Here is a 17,182-nt window from a genome sequence, read left to right as displayed (position 1 = left end):
CCAGTAGTTAATATGGAATTGTTGAGATCTTGCCAGTAGTTAATAAGGAATTGTAGAGGTCTTGCCAGTAGTTAATATGGAATTGTTGAGATCTTGCCAGTAGTTAATATGGAATTGTTGAGATCTTGCCAGTAGTTAATAAGGAATTGTTGAGATCTTGCCAGTAGTTAATATGGAATTGTTGGGATCTTGCCAGTAGTTAATATGGAATTGTTGGGATCTTGCCAGTAGTTAATAAGGAATTGTTGAGATCTTGCCAGTAGTTAATATGGAATTGTTGAGATCTTGCCAGTAGTTAATATGGAATTGTTGAGATGTTGCCAGTAGTTAATATGGAATTGTAGAGGTCTTGCCAGTAGTTAATATGGAATTGTAGAGGTCATGCCAGTAGTTAATAAGGAATTGTTGAGATCTTGCCAGTAGTTAATATGGAATTGTTGAGATCTTGCCAGTAGTTAATATGGAATTGTAGAGGTCATGCCAGTAGTTAATATGGAATTGTTGAGATCTTGCCAGTAGTTAATATGGAATTGTAGAGGTCATGCCAGTAGTTAATAAGGAATTGTTGAGATCTTGCCAGTAGTTAATATGGAATTGTTGAGATCTTGCCAGTAGTTAATATGGAATTGTAGAGGTCATGCCAGTAGTTAATATGGAATTGTTGGGATCTTGCCAGTAGTTAATATGGAATTGTAGAGGTCATGCCAGTAGTTAATAAGGAATTGTTGAGATCTTGCCAGTAGTTAATATGTCGTCTTAGGATCTCGTATTGGCATGCAGCAGGGGTAGGCAACCTTCGGCACTCCATATGTTGTGGACCTTCCTTTATGTACAAAACATGTGGAGTGCTGAAGGTTGTCTACCCCCAGCATAGAGTGCAATGACGGGATAGAGCGGCCCCTAGTGGCCGGTACGCAGCATAGAGTGCAGTGACGGGATAGAGCGGCCCCTAGTGGCCGGTACGCAGCATAGAGTGCAGTGACGGGATAGAGCGGCCCCTAGTGGCCGGTACGCAGCATAGAGTGCAATGACGGGATAGAGCGGCCCCTAGTGGCCGGTACGCAGCATAGAGTGCAATGACGGGATAGAGCGGCCCCTAGTGGCCGGTACGCAGCATAGAGTGCAATGACGGGATAGAGCGGCCCCTAGTGGCCGGTACGCAGCATAGAGTGCAGTGACGGGATAGAGCGGCCCCTAGTGGCCGGTACGCAGCATAGAGTGCAGTGACGGGATAGAGCGGCTCTCCGGGCGGGGTCGGACACTCGGCAGGCAGGCGGCTCCCTGGGCAGACACAGAGTAAGTAGCGGCCGGGGATCGGGCTGGGGATCGCTCTGTATATCTCTGTATAGCTCTGTATTAGAAGCAATGCCTCTGTATAGTGTCTGTGTGTCAGACTGGGCTGGATGGAGCCATGCTACTAACTTTCTACTCACTGCCAACAACTTTCTGCACATCCTGTGTGTGTGACCTGGCCTCCCCCTCTCTATAACACAGACTGTACCCTGTATTACATCCTCTACTCTGTATAACACCCTATACTCTGTATAATACAGCCTCCCCCTCTCTATAACACAGCCTGTACCCTGTATTACATCCTCTACTCTGTATAACACCCTATACTCTGTATAACACAGCCTCTCCCTCTCTATAACACAGCCTGTACCCTGTATTACATCCTCTACTCTGTATAACGCAGCCTCCCCCTCTCTATAACACAGCCTGTACCCTGTATTACATCCTCTACTCTGTATAACACCCTATACTCTGTATAACACAGCCTCTCCCTCTCTATAACACAGCCTGTACCCTGTATTACATCCTCTACTCTGTATAACACCCTATACTCTGTATAACACAGCCTCTCCCTCTCTATAACACAGCCTGTACCCTGTATTACATCCTCTACTCTGTATAACACCCTATACTCTGTATAACACAGCCTCTCCCTCTCTATAACACAGCCTCTCCCTCTCTATAACACAGCCTCTCCCTCTCTATAACACAGCCTCTCCCTCTCTATAACACAGCCTGTACCCTGTATTACATCCTCTACTCTGTATAACACAGCCTCTCCCTCTCTATAACACAGCCTGTACCCTGTATTACATCCTCTACTCTGTATAACACCCTATACTCTGTATAACACAGACTCCCCCTCTCTATAACACAGCCTGTACCCTGTATTACATCCTCTACTCTGTATAACACCCTATACTCTGTATAACACAGACTCCCCCTCTCTATAACACAGCCTGTACCCTGTATTACATCCTCTACTCTGTATAACACCCTATACTCTGTATAACACAGCCTCCCCCTCTCTATAACACAGCCTGTACTCTGTATAACACCCTATACACTGTATAACACAGCCTCCCCTCTCTATAACACAGCCTGTACTCTGTATAACACCCTATACTATGTATAACACAGCCTCTCCCTCTCTATAACATAGCCTGTACCCTGTATTACATCCTCTACTCTGTATAACACCCTATACTATGTATAACACAGCCTGTACCCTGTATTACATCCTGTACTCTGTATAACACAGCCTCTCCCTCTCTATAACACAGCCTGTACCATGTATAACACCATATACTCTGTATAACACAGCCTCTCCCTCTCTATAGCACAGCCTGTACCCTGTATTACATCCTCTACTCTGTATAACACAGCCTGTACCCTGTATTACATCCTCTACTCTGTATAACACAGCCTCTCCCTCTCTATAACACAGCCTGTACTCTGTATAACACAGCCTCTCCCTCTCTATAACACAGCCTGTACCCTGTATTACATCCTCTACTCTGTATAACACAGCCTCTCCCTCTCTATAACACAGCCTCTCCTCTGTATAAAACTCTGTATATAACACATCCTCTACTCTGTATATAACACAGCCTCTCCCTGTATAACATCCTCTACTCTATATAACACAGCCTCTCCCTGTATAACATCCTCTACTCTCTATAACACAGCCTCTCCCTGTATTACATCCTCTACTCTGTATATAACACAGCCTCTTCCTGTATTACATCCTCTCCCCTGTATATAACACAGCCTCTCCCCTGTATATAACGCAGCCTCTACCCTATATTACACCATATACTCTGTATATAACACAGCCTATACCCTATATTACACCATATACTCTGTATATAACACAGCCTATACCCTATATTACACCATATACTCTGTATATAACACAGCCTATACCCTGTATTACATCCTCTACATATAACGCAGCCTGTACCCTGTATATAACACAGCCACTTACTCTTTATAACAGCTGTTCCCTTGTATAACAAATCTTCTGCCCTATATAATATCCTCCATCTGTATTTAACACACCATTTATACAACAGCCTCTGCCCTGTATATACCACAGCCTATACCCTGTATATAACACAGCCTATACCCTGTATATAACACAGCCTATACCCTGTATATAACACAGCCTATACCCTGTATATACCACAGCCTATACCCTGTATATACCACAGCCTCTGCCCTGTATATACCACAGCCTCTGCCCTGTATATACCACAGCCTCTGCCCTGTATATACCACAGCCTCTGCCCTGTATATACCACAGCCTCTGCCCTGTATATACCACAGCCTCTGCCCTGTATATACCACAGCCTCTGCCCTGTATATACCACAGCCTCTGCCCTGTATATACCACAGCCTCTGCCCTGTATATACCACAGCCTCTGCCCTGTATATACCACAGCCTCTGCCCTGTATATACCACAGCCTCTCCCCTGTATATACCACAGCCTCTGCCCTGTATATACCACAGCCTCTCCCCTGTATATACCACAGCCTCTCCCCTGTATATACCACAGCCTCTGCCCTGTATATAACACAGCCTATACCCTGTATATACCACAGCCTCTGCCCTGTATATAACACAGCCTATACCCTGTATATAACACAGCCTATACCCTGTATATAACACAGCCTATACCCTGTATATAACACAGCCTATACCCTGTATATAACACAGCCTATACCCTGTATATAACACAGCCTATACCCTGTATATAACACAGCCTATACCCTGTATATAACACAGCCTATACCCTGTATATAACACAGCCTATACCCTGTATATAACACAGCCTATACCCTGTATATAACACAGCCTATACCCTGTATATAACACAGCCTATACCCTGTATATAACACAGCCTCTGCCCTGTATATAACACAGCCTCTGCCCTGTATATAACACAGCCTCTGCCCTGTATATACCACAGCCTATACCCTGTATATACCACAGCCTATACCCTGTATATAACACAGCCTATACCCTGTATATAACACAGCCTATACCCTGTATATAACACAGCCTATACCCTGTATATAACACAGCCTATACCCTGTATATAACACAGCCTCTGCCCTGTATATAACACAGCCTCTGCCCTGTATATAACACAGCCTCTGCCCTGTATATAACACAGCCTCTGCCCTGTATATAACACAGCCTCTGCCCTGTATATAACACAGCCTCTGCCCTGTATATAACACAGCCTCTGCCCTGTATATAACACAGCCTATACCCTGTATATAACACAGCCTATACCCTGTATATAACACAGCCTATACCCTGTATATAACACAGCCTATACCCTGTATATAACACAGCCTATGCCCTGTATATAACACAGCCTATGCCCTGTATATAACACAGCCTATGCCCTGTATATAACACAGCCTATGCCCTGTATATAACACAGCCTCTCCCCTGTATATAACACAGCCTCTCCCCTGTATATAACACAGCCTCTGCCCTGTATATAACACAGCCTCTGCCCTGTATATAACACAGCCTCTGCCCTGTATATAACACAGCCTATACCCTGTATATACCAGTGTTTACCCTGCGCATGTCTCTCCCTCCACCGGAGATAGTGGTGCAAATTATGGGGCAAGTAAGTTAGTCACAGATGGCACAGCAGGCAAACCTGTACCATACAGAAACAACCTCGCTACCAGGATCTACAAATGGAGGGCAGCGTAAAAAGATTAATTACCGGTAGGTTGCGTTTAAACATTTTACTGGTGGAAATATGGAGATCGACACATATTTACAGGACTTTCAAAGACAATGTGCTCTGGATTGTGTTGATAAAGAAAGTTGGGCTGCGATACTGAGCAGCAAATTATCTGGCCACGCGACAGAAGCTTACCGGGCAGTAACCGACAAGGACATCCATGAGCTGTGTGCTGCTGTCTGTATGTAGTCAATAATGTAATGTAGCTGTGGCCTCCATTTTATGGTCCAGTGCTGGGTCCTGTGTCCCTGTAGGTTGACTGTGGAGGTGTGAGGTCTGCAACTCTGGTAGGTGCACACCTCTGTATTCACTGCCAAGTGCTTACTGCCTCAGGTGCTAATATAACGCAGCCTGTCCCCAAACCGCTAGGCCGGAGGCTGCCTCTCCGCCTCGGCCTAGCGGTTTGGGGAGGCTGCCTCTCCGCCTCGGCCTAGCGGTTTGGGAGGCTGCCTCTCCGCCTCGGCCTAGCGGTTTGGGGAGGCTGCCTCTCCGCCTCGGCCTAGCGGTTTGGGGAGGCTGCCTCTCCGCCTCGGCCTAGCGGTTTGGGGAGGCTGCCTCTCCGCCTCGGCCTAGCGGTTTGGGGAGGCTGCCTCTCCGCCTCGGCCTAGCGGTTTGGGGAGGCTGCCTCTCCGCCTCGGCCTAGCGGTTTGGGGAGGCTGCCTCTCCGCCTCGGCCTAGCGGTTTGGGGAGGCTGCCTCTCCGCCTCGGCCTAGCGGTTTGGGGAGGCTGCCTCTTCGCCTCGGCCTAGCGGTTTGGGGAGGCTGCCTCTCCGCCTCGGCCTAGCGGTTTGGGGAGGCTGCCTCTCCGCCTCGGCCTAGCGGTTTGGGGAGGCTGCCTCTCCGCCTCGGCCTAGCGGTTTGGGGAGGCTGCCTCTCCGCCTCGGCCTAGCGGTTTGGGGAGGCTGCCTCTCCGCCTCGGCCTAGCGGTTTGGGGAGGCTGCCTCTCCGCCTCGGCCTAGCGGTTTGGGGAGGCTGCCTCTCCGCCTCGGCCTAGCGGTTTGGGGAGGCTGCCTCTCCGCCTCGGCCTAGCGGTTTGGGGAGGCTGCCTCTCCGCCTCGGCCTAGCGGTTTGGGGAGGCTGCCTCTCCGCCTCGGCCTAGCGGTTTGGGGAGGCTGCCTCTCCGCCTCGGCCTAGCGGTTTGGGGAGGCTGCCTCTCCGCCTCGGCCTAGCGGTTTGGGGAGGCTGCCTCTCCGCCTCGGCCTAGCGGTTTGGGGAGGCTGCCTCTCCGCCTCGGCCTAGCGGTTTGGGGAGGCTGCCTCTCCGCCTCGGCCTAGCGGTTTGGGGAGGCTGCCTCTCCGCCTCGGCCTAGCGGTTTGGGGAGGCTGCCTCTCCGCCTCGGCCTAGCGGTTTGGGGAGGCTGCCTCTCCGCCTCGGCCTAGCGGTTTGGGGAGGCTGCCTCTCCGCCTCGGCCTAGCGGTTTGGGGAGGCTGCCTCTCCGCCTCGGCCTAGCGGTTTGGGGAGGCTGCCTCTCCGCCTCGGCCTAGCGGTTTGGGGAGGCTGCCTCTCCGCCTCGGCCTAGCGGTTTGGGGAGGCTGCCTCTCCGCCTCGGCCTAGCGGTTTGGGGAGGCTGCCTCTCCGCCTCGGCCTAGCGGTTTGGGGAGGCTGCCTCTCCGCCTCGGCCTAGCGGTTTGGGGAGGCTGCCTCTCCGCCTCGGCCTAGCGGTTTGGGGAGGCTGCCTCTCCGCCTCGGCCTAGCGGTTTGGGGAGGCTGCCTCTCCGCCTCGGCCTAGCGGTTTGGGGAGGCTGCCTCTCCGCCTCGGCCTAGCGGTTTGGGGAGGCTGCCTCTCCGCCTCGGCCTAGCGGTTTGGGGAGGCTGCCTCTCCGCCTCGGCCTAGCGGTTTGGGGAGGCTGCCTCTCCGCCTCGGCCTAGCGGTTTGGGGAGGCTGCCCCTCCGCCTCGGCCTAGCGGTTTGGGGAGGCTGCCTCTCCGCCTCGGCCTAGCGGCTTGGGGAGGCTGCCTCTCCGCCTCGGCCTAGCTGATTGGCATGGTTTCTTTCCTTCATGGCTGACTCTCTGCCTCAGAATATATGTTTGAGAAAGCTTTCAGTCCTAGATTCATATGTTTGGGGGTCTGCCTCTCCTCGATGTAGATGTTTTGGGATGCTTAACCCTGTGAATTAAATAATCTGGGTGTTCCCTCCGGTGTATGACTTGTTTATGTTTATTCTTGTTCCCCTTTTCCCGCACATATCTCCATAGCATGCACATACACAGCATCTAAAACTTCCTGTTATCTCATTCTTTCTAGAACATCCTCTTCTTCTTTAAGCTTTTTCTGGACAGTGTTCAGTCATTGCCTTTCCGTATGTGATGTTTAATAAATAGCTGAGTTTGAGTAAAAGTAATAAAAACTTAACTGTGTAATATTTATAAATATAGACTTAAAGGAACACTATAGTCACCTAAATTACTTTAGCTAAATAAAGCAGTTTTAGTGTATAGATCATTCCCCTGCAATTTCACTGCTCAATTCACTGTCATTTAGGAGTTAAATCACTTTGTTTCTGTTTATGCAGCCCTGGCTCCCCTGGCTATGATTGACAGAGCCTGCATGAAAAAAAAACTGGTTTCACTTTCAAACAGATGTAATTTACCTTAAATAATTGTATCACAATCTCTAAATTGAACTTTAATCACATACAGGAGGCTCTTGCAGGGTGTAGCAAGCTATTAACATAGCAGGGGATAAGAAAATCTTAATTAAACAGAACTTGCAATAGGGAAAGCCTAAATAGGGCTCTCTTTACAGGAAGTGTTTATGGAAGGCTGTGCAAGTCACATGCAAGGAGGTGTGACTAGGGTTCATAAACAAAGGGATTTAACTCCTAAATGGCAGAGGATTGAGCAGTGAGGCTGCAGGGGCATGTTCTATACACCAAAACTGCTTCATTAAGCTAAAGTTGTTCAGGTGACTATAGTGTCCCTTTAACATTTTTAGATGCGAGTACAGATCGGAAGGGATACCAATAACTGTGAATATAGAATGGGGGAGGTGAGCCCCCAGATTAAATTGGAATGAGGTGGTACCTGGATCAAACAGCTGTCATAGAGATTTGGGGGTACAGGTCCAAGCAGTATGTTTTAATGCTACAGTGAAAGGAGCCCAGACCATAAATAATTATAAAGGGTGCATAGACTGTACATACAGATCATACACAGGCTATGTAAATAGACAAGCAATTCTAAGACCATACAATAACGGTGTACAGACTTTAGAACCGTTGTGTTTATACCATTTGATACATTTTATGTAGGATGGAGAATTGGAACCCCAGGCCACGCAGTAATTATATACTTTGAGGATGTCCTGAAAACTTGCAATACCTGTTAATTTAGGTTGGAGGATCACAAACCCTCTTCAGTGCAATAAGTTTGCGTTATATATACAAATGCACAAAGAAGTCCTGCGCTCAAACTCACACTACTCCTGGGTGGCAGCAATGACCATAGTACACATCAACCCCAATAAATACAATAAAAAAAAACAAAAAAAAATTAAGAAAGAAAAGTTACTTGAGCCCTTTTCCAAATCCCTGTGCATATTTATATAAATGGAGTTTTTTTTTTTTTTGTTTCACTCCAATGGCCATTAGATGTTAGTCCACCAGCTATGTTAAGACAAACCTCTTAGGTGGGTCCCTACACTAGCAATTCACCTTGCTTCCTTCAGAATCAGGTAAATACATCTCTGAGACAGAGAGGGGTATTTTATTTTTAAACCCATACATACTTATTAAACCTTAATAGGGAACACATGGGCTGGCAGCACCGTAACATGGCTATGTGATAAAAATACACAAAAATAAGTCCTGTGCCCAAACTCCCACTACTCCTGGGTCGGCAACAATGACCATAGTACACATCAGCATTATATATAGCTTACCAGCTTGGATTGGTGGGAGCGCGTGTCGTGCCAGCTTGGATTGGTGGGAGCGCGTGTCGTGCCAGCTTGGATTGGTGGGAGCGCGTGTCGTGCCAGCTTGGATTGGTGGGAGCGCGTGTCGTGCCAGCTTGGATTGGTGGGAGCGCGTGTCGTGCCAGCTTGGATTGGTGGGAGTGCGTGTCGTGCCAGCTTGGATTGGTGGGAGCGCGTGTCGTGCCAGCTTGGATTGGTGGGAGCGCGTGTCGTGCCAGCTTGGATTGGTGGGAGCGCGTGTCGTGCCAGCTTGGATTGGTGGGAGCGCGTGTCGTGCCAGCTGGGATTGGTGGGAGCGCGTGTCGTGCCAGCTGGGATTGGTGGGAGCGCGTGTCGTGCCAGCTGGGATTGGTGGGAGCGCGTGTCGTGCCAGCTGGGATTGGTGGGAGCGCGTGTCGTGCCAGCTTGGATTGGTGGGAGCGCGTGTCGTGCCAGCTGGGATTGGTGGGAGCGCGTGTCGTGCCAGCTGGGATTGGTGGGAGCGCGTGTCGTGCCAGCTGGGATTGGTGGGAGCGCGTGTCGTGCCAGCTGGGATTGGTGGGAGCGCGTGTCGTGCCAGCTGGGATTAGTGTATCCTTCCGGTGTTATCTATGTGGCCCTTGCTGATTGTGACAGGCTTTTGACACCACCCCAAGCACAATATTTTGCTGGTGTGGATATGATTCATTTTACGTGTGGTAAGGCGCTAGGTGTGGTTTCTGCTGGTAGAATACATACCTCCAGGCTGTGCTCAGGTATTTCTGATTGCCTTGTAAAGCAGCATTGCAGTAAAATAAAATTAGAAGCAGGACGGAAATCATGTAGTGACAAATGAAATCAATCACAAGGACTGTGCTGGAGGTTAATATGCTAATATGGTTCTGGATCCTCTATCTGGGGTTCATTAGGTATAAGATGGTGCTGGATCCTCTCTCTGGGGTTCATTAGCTATAGTATAGCTCTGGATCCTCTCTCTGGGGTACATTAGGTATAATATGGTGCCGAATCCTCTCTCTGGGGTACATTAGGTATAAGATGGTGCTGGATCCTCTCTCTGGGGTACATTAGGTATAGTATAGCTCTGGATCCTCTCTCTGGGGTTCATTAGGTATAATATGGTGCCAAATCCTCTCTCTGGGGTTCATTAGGTATAAGATGGTGCTGGATCCTCTCTCTGGGGTACATTAGGTATAAGATGGTGCTGGATCCTCTCTCTGGGGTTCATTAGCTATAGTATGGTTCTGGATCTTCTCTCTGGGGTACATTAGGTATAATATGGTTCTGGATCTTCTCTCTGGGGTACATTAGCTATAGTATGGTGCTGGAGCCTCTTTCGGGAGTACATTGGCTATTATATGGTGCTGGATCCTCTTTCTGGGTTACATTATATGTAATATGGTTCTGGATCTTCTCTCTGGGGTACATTAGGTATAATGTGGTTCTGGATCCTCTCTCTGGGGTACGTTAGGTATAGTATAGCTCTGGATCCTCTCTCTGGGGTACGTTAGGTATAATATGGTGCTGGATCCTCTCTCTGGGGTACATTAGGTATAGTATGGTTCTGGATCTTCTCTCTGGGGTACATTAGGTATAGTATGGTTCTGGATCCTCTCTCTGGGGTACATTAGGTATAATGTGGTTCTGGATCCTCTCTCTGGGGTACATTAGCTATAGTATGGTTCTGGATCTTCTCTCTGGGGTACATTAGGTATAATGTGGTTCTGGATCCTCTATCTGGGGTACATTAGCTATAGTATGGTTCTGGATCTTCTCTCTGGGGTACATTAGCTATAGTATGGTGCTGGAGCCTCTTTCGGGAGTACATTGGCTATTATATGGTGCTGGATCCTCCTTCTGGGTTACATTATATGTAATATGGTTCTGGATCTTCTCTCTGGGGTACGTTAGGTATAGTATAGCTCTGGATCCTCTCTCTGGGGTACATTATATGTAATATGGTTCTGAATCTTCTCTCTGGGGTACATTAGGTATAATGTGGTTCTGGATCCTCTCTCTGGGGTACGTTAGGTATAGTATAGCTCTGGATCCTCTCTCTGGGGTTCATTAGGTATAATATGGTGCTGAATCCTCTCTCTGGGGTACATTAGGTATAAGATGGTGCTGGATCCTCTCTCTGGGGTACATTAGGTATAGTATGGTTCTGGATCCTCTCTCTGGGGTTCATTAGCTATAGTATGGTTCTGGATCTTCTCTCTGGGGTACATTAGGTATAATATGGTTCTGGATTCTCTCTCTGGGGTACATTAGCTATAGTATGGTGCTGGAGCCTCTTTCGGGAGTACATTGGCTATTATATGGTGCTGGATCCTCTTTCTGGGTTACATTATATGTAATATGGTTCTGGATCTTCTCTCTGGGGTACATTAGGTATAATGTGGTTCTGTATCCTCTCTCTGGGGTACGTTAGGTATAGTATAGCTCTGGATCCTCTCTCTGTGGTTCATTAGGTATAATATGGTGCTGAATCCTCTCTCTGGGGTACATTAGGTATAAGATGGTGCTGGATCCTCTCTCTGGGGTACATTAGGTATAAGATGGTGCTGGATCCTCTCTCTGGGGTACATTAGGTATAATGTGGTTCTGGATCCTCTCTGTGGTGTACATTAGGTATAGTATGGTGCTGGATCCTCTTTCTGGGGTACATTGGCTATTATATGGTTTTGGATCCTCTATCTGGGGTACATTAGCTATAGTATGGTTCTGGATCTTCTCTCTGGGGTACATTAGCTATAGTATGGTGCTGGAGCCTCTTTCGGGAGTACATTGGCTATTATATGGTGCTGGATCCTCTTTCTGGGTTACATTATATGTAATATGGTTCTGGATCTTCTCTCTGGGGTACATTAGGTATAATGTGGTTCTGGATCCTCTCTCTGGAGTACGTTAGGTATAGTATAGCTCTGGATCCTCTCTCTGGGGTTCATTAGGTATAATATGGTGCTGAATCCTCTCTCTGGGCTACATTAGGTATAAGATGGTGCTGGATCCTCTCTCTGGGGTACATTAGGTATAGTATGGTGTTGGATCCTCTCTCTGGGCTACATTAGGTATAAGATGGTGCTGGATCCTCTCTCTGGGGTACATTAGGTATAAGATGGTGCTGGATCCTCTCTCTGGGGTACATTAGGTATAATGTGGTTCTGGATCTTCTCTCTGGGGTTCATTAGCTATAGTATGGTTCTGGATCTTCTCTCTGGGGTACATTAGGTATAATATGGTTCTGGATTCTCTCTCTGGGGTACATTAGCTATAGTATGGTGCTGGAGCCTCTTTCGGGAGTACATTGGCTATTATATGGTGCTGGATCCTCTTTCTGGGTTACATTATATGTAATATGGTTCTGAATCTTCTCTCTGGGGTACATTAGGTATAATGTGGTTCTGGATCCTCTCTCTGGGGTACGTTAGGTATAGTATAGCTCTGGATCCTCTCTCTGGGGTTCATTAGGTATAATATGGTGCTGAATCCTCTCTCTGGGGTACATTAGGTATAAGATGGTGCTGGATCCTCTCTCTGGGGTTCATTAGCTATAGTATGGTTCTGGATCTTCTCTCTGGGGTACATTAGGTATAGTATAGCTCTGGATCCTCTCTCTGGGGTTCATTAGCTATAGTATGGTTCTGGATCTTCTCTCTGGTGTACATTAGGTATAGTATGGTGCTGGATCCTCTTTCTGGGGTACATTGGCTATTATATGGTTTTGGATCCTCTATCTGGGGTACATTAGCTATAGTATGGTTCTGGATCTTCTCTCTGGGGTACATTAGCTATAGTATGGTGCTGGAGCCTCTTTCGGGAGTACATTGGCTATTATATGGTGCTGGATCCTCTTTCTGGGTTACATTATATGTAATATGGTTCTGGATCTTCTCTCTGGGGTACATTAGGTATAATGTGGTTCTGGATCCTCTCTCTGGGGTACGTTAGGTATAGTATAGCTCTGGATCCTCTCTCTGCGGTTCATTAGGTATAATATGGTGCTGAATCCTCTCTCTGGGCTACATTAGGTATAAGATGGTGCTGGATCCTCTCTCTGGGGTACATTAGGTATAGTATGGTGCTGGATCCTCTCTCTGGGGTACATTAGGTATAAGATGGTGCTGGATCCTCTCTCTGGGGTACATTAGGTATAAGATGGTGCTGGATCCTCTCTCTGGGGTACATTAGGTATAATGTGGTTCTGGATCTTCTCTCTGGGGTTCATTAGGTATAAGATGGTGCTGGATCTTCTCTCTGGGGTACATTAGGTATAAGATGGTGCTGGATCCTCTCTCTGGGGTACGTTAGGTATAGTATAGCTCTGGATCCTCTCTCTGGGGTACGTTAGGTATAATATGGTGCTGGATCCTCTCTCTGGGGTACATTAGGTATAGTATGGTTCTGGATCTTCTCTCTGGGGTACATTAGGTATAGTATGGTTCTGGATCCTCTCTCTGGGGTACATTAGGTATAATGTGGTTCTGGATCCTCTCTCTGGGGTACATTAGCTATAGTATGGTTCTGGATCTTCTCTCTGGGGTACATTAGGTATAATGTGGTTCTGGATCCTCTATCTGGGGTACATTAGCTATAGTATGGTTCTGGATCTTCTCTCTGGGGTACATTAGCTATAGTATGGTGCTGGAGCCTCTTTCGGGAGTACATTGGCTATTATATGGTGCTGGATCCTCCTTCTGGGTTACATTATATGTAATATGGTTCTGGATCTTCTCTCTGGGGTACGTTAGGTATAGTATAGCTCTGGATCCTCTCTCTGGGGTACATTATATGTAATATGGTTCTGAATCTTCTCTCTGGGGTACATTAGGTATAATGTGGTTCTGGATCCTCTCTCTGGGGTACGTTAGGTATAGTATAGCTCTGGATCCTCTCTCTGGGGTTCATTAGGTATAATATGGTGCTGAATCCTCTCTCTGGGGTACATTAGGTATAAGATGGTGCTGGATCCTCTCTCTGGGGTACATTAGGTATAGTATGGTTCTGGATCCTCTCTCTGGGGTTCATTAGCTATAGTATGGTTCTGGATCTTCTCTCTGGGGTACATTAGGTATAATATGGTTCTGGATTCTCTCTCTGGGGTACATTAGCTATAGTATGGTGCTGGAGCCTCTTTCGGGAGTACATTGGCTATTATATGGTGCTGGATCCTCTTTCTGGGTTACATTATATGTAATATGGTTCTGGATCTTCTCTCTGGGGTACATTAGGTATAATGTGGTTCTGTATCCTCTCTCTGGGGTACGTTAGGTATAGTATAGCTCTGGATCCTCTCTCTGTGGTTCATTAGGTATAATATGGTGCTGAATCCTCTCTCTGGGGTACATTAGGTATAAGATGGTGCTGGATCCTCTCTCTGGGGTACATTAGGTATAAGATGGTGCTGGATCCTCTCTCTGGGGTACATTAGGTATAATGTGGTTCTGGATCCTCTCTGTGGTGTACATTAGGTATAGTATGGTGCTGGATCCTCTTTCTGGGGTACATTGGCTATTATATGGTTTTGGATCCTCTATCTGGGGTACATTAGCTATAGTATGGTTCTGGATCTTCTCTCTGGGGTACATTAGCTATAGTATGGTGCTGGAGCCTCTTTCGGGAGTACATTGGCTATTATATGGTGCTGGATCCTCTTTCTGGGTTACATTATATGTAATATGGTTCTGGATCTTCTCTCTGGGGTACATTAGGTATAATGTGGTTCTGGATCCTCTCTCTGGAGTACGTTAGGTATAGTATAGCTCTGGATCCTCTCTCTGGGGTTCATTAGGTATAATATGGTGCTGAATCCTCTCTCTGGGCTACATTAGGTATAAGATGGTGCTGGATCCTCTCTCTGGGGTACATTAGGTATAGTATGGTGTTGGATCCTCTCTCTGGCTACATTAGGTATAAGATGGTGCTGGATCCTCTCTCTGGGGTACATTAGGTATAAGATGGTGCTGGATCCTCTCTCTGGGGTACATTAGGTATAATGTGGTTCTGGATCTTCTCTCTGGGGTTCATTAGCTATAGTATGGTTCTGGATCTTCTCTCTGGGGTACATTAGGTATAATATGGTTCTGGATTCTCTCTCTGGGGTACATTAGCTATAGTATGGTGCTGGAGCCTCTTTCGGGAGTACATTGGCTATTATATGGTGCTGGATCCTCTTTCTGGGTTACATTATATGTAATATGGTTCTGAATCTTCTCTCTGGGGTACATTAGGTATAATGTGGTTCTGGATCCTCTCTCTGGGGTACGTTAGGTATAGTATAGCTCTGGATCCTCTCTCTGGGGTTCATTAGGTATAATATGGTGCTGAATCCTCTCTCTGGGGTACATTAGGTATAAGATGGTGCTGGATCCTCTCTCTGGGGTTCATTAGCTATAGTATGGTTCTGGATCTTCTCTCTGGGGTACATTAGGTATAGTATAGCTCTGGATCCTCTCTCTGGGGTTCATTAGCTATAGTATGGTTCTGGATCTTCTCTCTGGTGTACATTAGGTATAGTATGGTGCTGGATCCTCTTTCTGGGGTACATTGGCTATTATATGGTTTTGGATCCTCTATCTGGGGTACATTAGCTATAGTATGGTTCTGGATCTTCTCTCTGGGGTACATTAGCTATAGTATGGTGCTGGAGCCTCTTTCGGGAGTACATTGGCTATTATATGGTGCTGGATCCTCTTTCTGGGTTACATTATATGTAATATGGTTCTGGATCTTCTCTCTGGGGTACATTAGGTATAATGTGGTTCTGGATCCTCTCTCTGGGGTACGTTAGGTATAGTATAGCTCTGGATCCTCTCTCTGCGGTTCATTAGGTATAATATGGTGCTGAATCCTCTCTCTGGGCTACATTAGGTATAAGATGGTGCTGGATCCTCTCTCTGGGGTACATTAGGTATAGTATGGTGCTGGATCCTCTCTCTGGGGTACATTAGGTATAAGATGGTGCTGGATCTTCTCTCTGGGGTACATTAGGTATAAGATGGTGCTGGATCCTCTCTCTGGGGTACATTAGGTATAAGATGGTGCTGGATCCTCTCTCTGGGGTACATTAGGTATAATGTGGTTCTGGATCTTCTCTCTGGGGTTCATTAGGTATAAGATGGTGCTGGATCTTCTCTCTGGGGTACATTAGGTATAAGATGGTGCTGGATCCTCTCTCTGGGGTACATTAGGTATAAGATGGTGCTGGATCCTCTCTCTGGGGTACATTAGGTATAAGATGGTGCTGGATCCTCTCTCTGGGCTACATTAGGTATAAGATGGTGCTGGATCTTCTCTCTGGGGTACATTAGGTATAAGATGGTGCTGGATCCTCTCTCTGGGGTACATTAGGTATAAGATGGTGCTGGATCCTCTCTCTGGGTACATTAGGTATAATGTGGTTCTGGATCTTCTCTCTGGGGTTCATTAGCTATAGTATGGTTCTGGATCTTCTCTCTGGGGTACATTAGGTATAATATGGTTCTGGATTCTCTCTCTGGGGTACATTAGGTATAATATGGTTCTGGATTCTCTCTCTGGGGTACATTAGCTATAGTATGGTGCTGGAGCCTCTTTCGGGAGTACATTGGCTATTATATGGTGCTGGATCCTCTTTCTGGGTTACATTATATGTAATATGGTTCTGAATCTTCTCTCTGGGGTACATTAGGTATAATGTGGTTCTGGATCCTCTCTCTGGGGTACGTTAGGTATAGTATAGCTCTGGATCCTCTCTCTGGGGTTCATTAGGTATAATATGGTGCTGAATCCTCTCTCTGGGGTACATTAGGTATAAGATGGTGCTGGATCCTCTCTCTGGGGTTCATTAGCTATAGTATGGTTCTGGATCTTCTCTCTGGGGTACATTAGGTATAGTATAGCTCTGGATCCTCTCTCTGGGGTTCATAGCTATAGTATGGTTTCTGGATCTTCTCTCTGGGGTACAGAGGATACATTATATGTAATATGGTTCTGGATCTTCTCTCTGGGGTACATTAGGTATAATGTGGTTCTGGATCCTCTCTCTGGGGTACGTTAGGTATAGTATAGCTCTGGATCCTCTCTCTGTGGTTCATTAGGTATAATATGGTGCTGAATCCTCTCTCTGGGGTACATTAGGTATAAGATGGTGCTGGATCCTCTCTCTGGGGTACATTAGGTATAAGATGGTGCTGGATCCTCTCTCTGGGGTACATTAGGTATAGTATGGTGCTGGATCCTCTTTCTG

The 17,182-nt window shown here is 47.0% G+C and overlaps 1 protein-coding gene across 2 annotated transcripts in view; it reads left to right on the top strand.

The window, feature by feature from the left end:
- Positions 1 to 1,227: 1,227 nt before the first annotated feature.
- Positions 1,228 to 17,182, top strand: part of LOC134610544 (talin-1) — a 180,134-nt gene continuing 164,179 nt past the window's right edge. For both annotated transcript variants that reach the window (XM_063453511.1, XM_063453510.1), the window contains exon 1: positions 1,228 to 1,296. The gene's annotated coding sequence lies outside the window, so the exon portion shown is untranslated. The remainder of the gene's footprint in view (positions 1,297 to 17,182) is intronic.

This window comes from Pelobates fuscus, chromosome 5, assembly GCF_036172605.1.
Source record: "Pelobates fuscus isolate aPelFus1 chromosome 5, aPelFus1.pri, whole genome shotgun sequence".
Classification (NCBI taxonomy): Eukaryota; Metazoa; Chordata; class Amphibia; order Anura; family Pelobatidae; genus Pelobates; species Pelobates fuscus.
The sequence above is the reverse complement of the archived record's forward strand: the minus strand, read 5'-3'. Positions and strand labels throughout refer to the sequence as shown.